This window comes from Ambystoma mexicanum, chromosome 4q (genome assembly GCF_040938575.1).
Source record: "Ambystoma mexicanum isolate Mex_15411 chromosome 4q, UKY_AmexF1_1, whole genome shotgun sequence".
NCBI lineage: Eukaryota > Metazoa > Chordata > Amphibia > Caudata > Ambystomatidae > Ambystoma > Ambystoma mexicanum.
Genome location: NC_090928.1, coordinates 685,081,605 through 685,088,883, shown reverse-complemented (window position 1 = coordinate 685,088,883; position 7,279 = coordinate 685,081,605). Strand labels below are relative to the sequence as shown.

The following is a 7,279-nucleotide window of genomic DNA, read 5'->3' as shown; positions in this document are numbered from 1 at the left end:
TTGTCATGCTGGTTGTGCCCAAAATATGCCTCTGTAGCAACATGTCTATGCTGGCTGCTCCCAATTTAGACCAGCACTGTCCTGTACAAGGCATGATTGATGCTGACTGACCATGTGTAGTGTGCCCAATACATATGCCAGATTATCTCTGTAATACACATTCATTACTTCTGTGTTAATGATTGATGCTGCCTGTGCACCGTTGTGCCCAATACATATGGCAGCTTATCTCTGTAATACACATTCATTACTTCTGTGGTAATGAAAGAAGCATAATCCAATTCAACAGATAAAATGTGGAAAAGAGATCACCCAAAGGTGAACCTAATTGAGTTACTTCAATATGCAGATAATACGTTTGACCAGTTTTGACCAGTAAATATTCATTAAAATGCACAATTTGCATCCCATTTTACAGAAAAAACCTCCCCCTTGGGTACCATTCAAACCGGGTGATTTCTGTTCGCCATTAGCAATGTTTTCTTTTGAACCGCACCCAGCACAGCTCCTGCAGCTCCCCTCTGAAAGCAGTTGGGGGGCTGCATGTGTGTCATGTTAATAGGGGTATCTATTTATTCATTAAATGTTTGTCGGATACAGGTATCTGACAAACATTGCATGAGTAAATAAATACGCCACGTCCAAGTATCCGCCAAACATTGCATGAATAAATATTAACCGGGTCATGGACCCTCACTGCATGACCTTTCCAAGAGAAGGGGACATTGGAGTGTAAAACCTGACACAGGAAAACCAGAGGGTGCAGGAGTTTTGAGAACGAGTAGGAGTGATAGTTGAAGAAAGGAGAGGCTTGTAGAGGAGATGAGGATGGAGGCTGTGACGTGGAGCAGATCGGAAGAGAAGAGGAGGAGAAAGTGGGGCAAAATGTGAGGTGAAAAGAGCAGTTGAGGAACAGAAGGAGGAGAAGGCCAAAGGAGGGGAGGAACAGGAGGCTGCAGCAAAATAAATTCTGCCACAAGACCAGGGGCTCTGTGTGCAACCAACCTAACAGGCCTAGTGCACACTTTACCTTTTCTTTCTTTCCCCGATAAATGTAGCCTGTCGGCGCCCGAGCTCCTCAGAGCTAGCTCTCTTGACTGCAGCCAAATTAATTCATCCACAAGACCAGGGGCTCTGTGTGCAACCAACCTACTCACACAGGTGACTTTTTCTTTCTTTTACCAATACATCAGGGCTGTGGACCCGTGAGCTGCTCAGGGCTGGCCCTCTTGACTGGAGCAAAAGAAACTCTGCTACAAGACCAGGGGCTCTGTGTGCAAACAACCTTACTCGCACACTTGACTTTTTCTTTCTTTCACCAATAAATAAGTGGAAAGCGTGAATGCAGTCTCCCACTACCAGAAATAATGCAGTCGAGTATCCCGCATTTGGGGACATCGCAGGGATCAGCAAATCAGATGTGCAATGGATGAGCCTCATCCTGGGAGATCTGCCTTTCTGATCACTGATTCTCCCCTGCCATGTAAGTATGAGTTGCAAGCAAGAGGGCAGGGTTTGGGCCCGTTCTGGAAGCCCCGCTAAGCAAGGGTGAAACGGCATGCCCTGACCCAGCCCCAGCTCTCCCAGAAGCCCTGAGCGTCTGCATAGCTGCCTGTCCCACGTGCAGGGGGAAGCTCCGGTAGGCAGAGCCCAGCAGAAGAGGCACATTGTAGCACAGTTCCTTTTATCACGCCCTGCTCGGCTCGAAAATTTGCATAAATTCGGGCCTTGCCACCAGCCAGCAGGCCCAGTCGGCATGCGAGCAGGCCTGGTGCAGTGTGCCCACTGGCCTGTCAGCCCCAGACGGGTCCATGGCCCTCCTGGGTCGACAGGTCACCCCGCTTAACAAGAGCGTCTCAGGTGGGGTGCCCCCCAGCAGGACATGGCGACGCCGTGAAGGCAAGGCCCAACCGTGCCCGACCGTTGCTCGGATGTGGCCGGCGGCGGCAGCTGGTAGCCTGGTGCCCCGCCTATGGCCCGCGCCCGCCCCCAGGAGCTGGCTGGGCCTTCTTAAGCCCGAAAACAGAGCCAGTGCAGGTTGGCTTCAAGAACAACGGGGGCACCTGATATCATGGGGCGCACAAGTCTGGGTTAGGCACCTGTGCACTTCACCCCTCCAGTGAATGCTGGCCCACATGACTGCAGCAACATTCTGCTACAAGACCAGGGGCTCTGTGCGCAACCAACCTACTCACACACGTGATGTTTTTCTTTCTTTCCCCAATACATCAGGGCTGTGGACCCCTGAGCTGCTCAGGACTGGCCCTCTTGACTGCGGCAAAAGAAACTCTGCTGCAAGACCAGGGGCTCTGTGTGCAACCAACCTGATGCACATACTTAAGTTTTTCTTTCTTTCACCAATAAATCTGGGGAAGAGGGCAGGGGTTTGGCCCACTGTGGAAGCCCCGCTAAGCGAGGTTGAGAAAGCAGGCACTGACCCAACCCTAGCCCTCCCGGAAGCCACAACCCAGTTAATTTATTTATGTATGCAATGGTTGTCGGATACAGGTATCCGGCAAACATTGCATAAATAAATAAATCTGCCGCGACCACGTATCCGACAAACCATTCATAAATAAATAAATTAACCGGTAATGGCGGAGGACTGTAACTGCCTCTGGTGGTCCTCAGCCATGACCCAATTTAATTTTTTATGCAATGATTGTCAGATAAAAGTACCCGACAAACATTGCATGAATAAATAAATCTGCCTCGCGGGCCACTTAAAATGGCTTGGAGGGCTGCATTGTGGGCCGTGGACCGTATGTTGGACAACCCTGCTGTAAAGGGAGCACAGCAGGGCCAACACACGCAGACTCAGCAGCAGACAGCAACAAGCAGACTTGACCGGACTTGACTCGTCCAGGAAATTATGCCATGTTTAATTGTTTTTAAATTTTGATTTCTTTTAAGGATTTTAGTAAGACTGTATGAAATTGTTTATTTTCTTGTTTGTGAAAAGTCAAATCTTGACTGATACACAATTTTAAAAAAAAGAAACGATGTAAAAGAAATTATCAAAATTGATTTTGATAAATAAGAAGCTAATCGAAATAATTGGTTGTTGACTATGCAAAATATGCATGTTTATTAAGAGAAGAATCATAAAAAACACTTTAGAAACTAGAATTATTTTCATAATTCAGTTATAAGAAAACATTAATTTCGTATTCGTTATTCAAGCCCTCATAAACAGTGCAGAATGTGCATATCATTCTTGATTCAGCTTGTCTAGTTTCTACTCTTCGTCTCCTCCTCTTTTGCCTCTTTTGAGTCTCGGCTACAAATAACGTTAGATGTCATACGTATTATGTCACGTTGCCTACTCAAATATTGCACACAAAGGGCATACCTGTTAATGCTTGGAGCATTATTATGTCCTTCCTACGCAGGTTTGAATAAGCTTCTCTACCAATTTATATTTAATGTATACTCAGCACGCAAGGGAAAATCTTCACATTCAATTAACTTGAGATTTCCTTAGTCACATAAATAACTAGCGATGGTCATGGCATCACGCTTTGTATGAATGAGGTTATGAAGCCCATATAAATAATAACATAAGGGCAAACCCGTTTTTACATGCATAACTCCATGTGCCCAACACGGCAAGGATGCAAAACATTCTGATATTGTAGTGAGGGCTACCTATATTTGTCTTCCTTAACCAATAACATTGTTGTACCTTGCTCATCCTACATCACACAGATCAATCAAGCTATAACACACATCTATGTGTAATAATGCCCAGATGAGCGCAATTGTAAAACCACATAATATATTTTTCAACAGATAGACACATTGATTCAGGAAGGGCTTTCATTTGAATATGACATTCTATCAAGAATACATGTCAGGATGTAATAGAAATGTCACCTGTCCTCTGTAACATGCACGGGTGATTCTCGCCTAATTACTTTTATTTGCAAAACATGTTTTTTCAATATGCTGTACAAATCGATATGAATAGGTTCAACAATAGGAATATATATCCGTTGTATTCAATCCCCAGAGACAAAAGGAAGATTCCAATATTACCAAATTCATTTGATGTAGTTAATGAAGGACGGATGTGTCTTGTGCAATTAGCCTGGGCAGTCACGAGGGGGGTGCGGGGTGGGGGGGTCAGAGGGGTCAAACTGCCACTCACTCTCTGCAGGGGCACCGCATTGGTCCCTATTCTTTTCCTTGCCAGCAAACTGCAGGCTGCCTTTAGTCTCGCGCTCATCGCGCAGTCTCAGGCTGAGCACCTCATTTCTCTCTCCATTGAGGGTGTCACCTGCACAGGTCACCCGCTCCACAGGTGGTCTGATCTCAAGCTCAGAGAGAAGCTGGGCCCGGGCTGGAGGAAGTTGTAATAGACCGGCCCGCACAGATGGCTCCAGAACCCACACGCGTTAATGTCATATAATTTACACTGTACAAAAAAGAAGGAAGTGTCCACGGTCTGTGGAACACTCGTGTCCCCTGCACACTCAAGAGATTGTACAATGACAAACAACAAGTAAATGGTGTTCCTATATAGAAGTAATTAGTACTTTAAGGGTTAGATATTTACAAACTCTTGTTTGAGAAATCAAAAAATAGTAGTTATAGAAGAAGAACTCAATCAATCAATTATGTAAGGGCTTTTTTCTCACGACCGAACCTTTTATCAATAAATTCAATTAAACCTCAATTTAGAATCAGAATATATTTTTAATGCAATTCAGCAAAAAGGAGCAAAATTAAACAATCAAATTGATAATACAAGGTTACAATATTATATTCAAATTGGTGTCCTGTATTTAGAGTTAATATACTAAGAAGAGGAAGATTGAAGGAGTGATGCAAAATACTTATTTTCCAAACCTACACAGTACCGAGAACAGGTGGTGGGCCCAAGAAGGCAGGATGAATACTCCATGGATACAAAAGAAGGACTATGGCAGTTCGCTGAGGAGGACCCAGATACAGGACATAAAAAAACAAGAAGGCACTCAATGATAGGAGAAGACTGTGAGCCCCAGGAGATTCAAACCTGGGAACAAGGAAATGAGCAGAAGAAGCTGGTCCATGGCCATGAGGACACCTTGGCGCAGTCGGCGAAGTCCTCCATAGCCAGACAGAGACCCAATCTATGCAGAAGCTGGAGGGAGGCTAGTGGTGGCATGACCTCGGTAGTTGGGTCTTTCAACTACGGTGATACTGACAGGCCAAGAAACTGGTGGAACCTGCGTGTGGCAGCAGGAAGCGGAGAGAGCGACGTCACTGGCGTAACAGGGGCCCCGGAGCCCCTGCGGTGTGGGGGGCCCTGCTAGCACACGTCCTGAGAGGGGGCCCGACTTGGAGAAAGAAAATGAAGAAAAATATTTTTTCAAAATCTTTTTTTTAATTTCTTTTTGAAATCACTCTGCCTTCATAAAGAAATTATTTCTGTAACAGAAATAATGTCTTTATGTAGGCAAAGTGACTACAAAAAGAAACTTTCATTTTTAAGTCTGAGTGGTCCCCCCACCCCATGACATGGAAGATCCCAGGCTGGAGGCCTCCATGTCATGGGATGGGGGAGCCCCATGACTTCAAAAAGAAATACTTTATTTTTGAAGTCACTCTGCATTCATAAACAAATGATTTCCATTATGGTTCGGTCCTTAACGGAAATATATTCTTTATGAAGTCAGGGTGATTTCAAAAAGAAACAATTTCTTTTTGAAGTAATAGGGCTCCCCTCAACCCCATGATGTGTGCGTGTGTGAGTGTATTGTGAAAGGGTGTGCACATAAATGTGTAGGTGGCTGCCTGTGTAAGTGTATGGTGAAAGGGTGCACACAAATGTATGGGTGACTGGGTGCGCGTGTGTGCATGTACGGTGAAAGGGTGCACACTTGAATGTATGGGTGGCTGCCTGAGTGTGCCTGCATGGTGAAGGGGTACACACTTGCATGTATAGATGGCTGCCTGTGTGAGTGTATGGTAAAAGGGTGCACACTTAAATGTATGTGTCGGTGCCTGGGTGTGTGTGCTTGTATGGTGAAAGGGTGCACACTTAAATGTATGGATGGCTGCCTGGGTGTGCCTGTATGGTGAATAGTATGTGTGCTTGTGTTCAGGGGCTCACCAAAACCTACATTTCAGGGGGCTGATCCTATAAATGTTGGGAGAGGTGCTAACTTCATGGGCGGTGGGGGAGGGGCAAACCTATTTGTGTGGGGGCATCTAACTTCTTTACGCATTTTAATAAGACTGTTCTAGTGCAGCTTCAATGTTACAAGCAGTTAACTCTCTCCTTTAAGTGTGAAAGCACCCACTTATGAACTGCTGCGAGAATGAACGGTCTCCTGTTCCCTTTCTACCCTTCCAATCACTTCCCTGGCATGAAAGTACTAAACCCACATCACAATTTAAATTGCCTAAAAAATGTTTCATTTGAATGCAGGAACTAACAGTGAAATGCTTTACGTTAGTAATTGCTGGGCCCTTGTTAACAGCGAAACCCAGGTGCCGTTTAACATCTGTGTCCTGTTCAGTCCGGCAGCTGCTCTGAAGGTCAGCGAGGTTGAGCCAACATAGCCCAACCTTTCTGGGGGTGAGTGTTGCAGCCCATTCAACTCAATATTGTTAAGCCCCTACTTGTGTTTAATGCCTTAATTACTTATTGGTAATAGTCATTACTCCTAGCCCTATTCTTCCTTGTCCCTGTACTTGTGTATGAGGCAGTGCACTAACAAACTTGTAATGAGGTAAAGACTCATTAAAGTGAGGCCTTATACACAAGTACTGGGATGAGGTAGAGGTACATGGAGGTAATGCCTGACTTAGCTACCTGTATCTTCATTACTCCTAATCCCACTCTACCTCATCCCAGTTCTTACCTATGAGTCAATGAGCCTCAAACATAAGCTCTGGGACAAGAGAGAGGGACGCGAAGGTAATTCTGGGCCAATGAGCTGATTTTGGAGTATGTGGTAGGGCATGTGAGGGAGAGCGGATGTTAGGGGGGGCGGGATTGTGTGATAAATCAAAATGGATGTCCATGTCCAGGCTAAGCAGGCATGATATGTGGTACTAGTGGCTAGAGAGGAATTTTGGTGCAGCCACACCTGTTATTCCTCAGTTTGGTATGATTTAATTTTTACTGATAAAGCAGTCCTGCTAAGTGTAATTACCTGGCTAGACTGGCATTTGGGTGCTGCCAGGCTAGCCGTTTCTTACTGCAGCATTGTATATTTTTTTGGGCATCTGTGATAAAATGATATGATATAAGTCTATTATAACACACCTGTACACATGTGCTTCT

General features: G+C 45.2%; 1 non-coding gene across 1 annotated transcript; it reads right to left on the bottom strand.

The window, feature by feature from the left end:
- Positions 1 to 1,327: 1,327 nt before the first annotated feature.
- Positions 1,328 to 1,491, bottom strand: LOC138468565 (U1 spliceosomal RNA). Its single transcript, XR_011268331.1, has one exon. It is a non-coding gene; the product is annotated as a U1 spliceosomal RNA (small nuclear RNA).
- Positions 1,492 to 7,279: the final 5,788 nt, after the last annotated feature.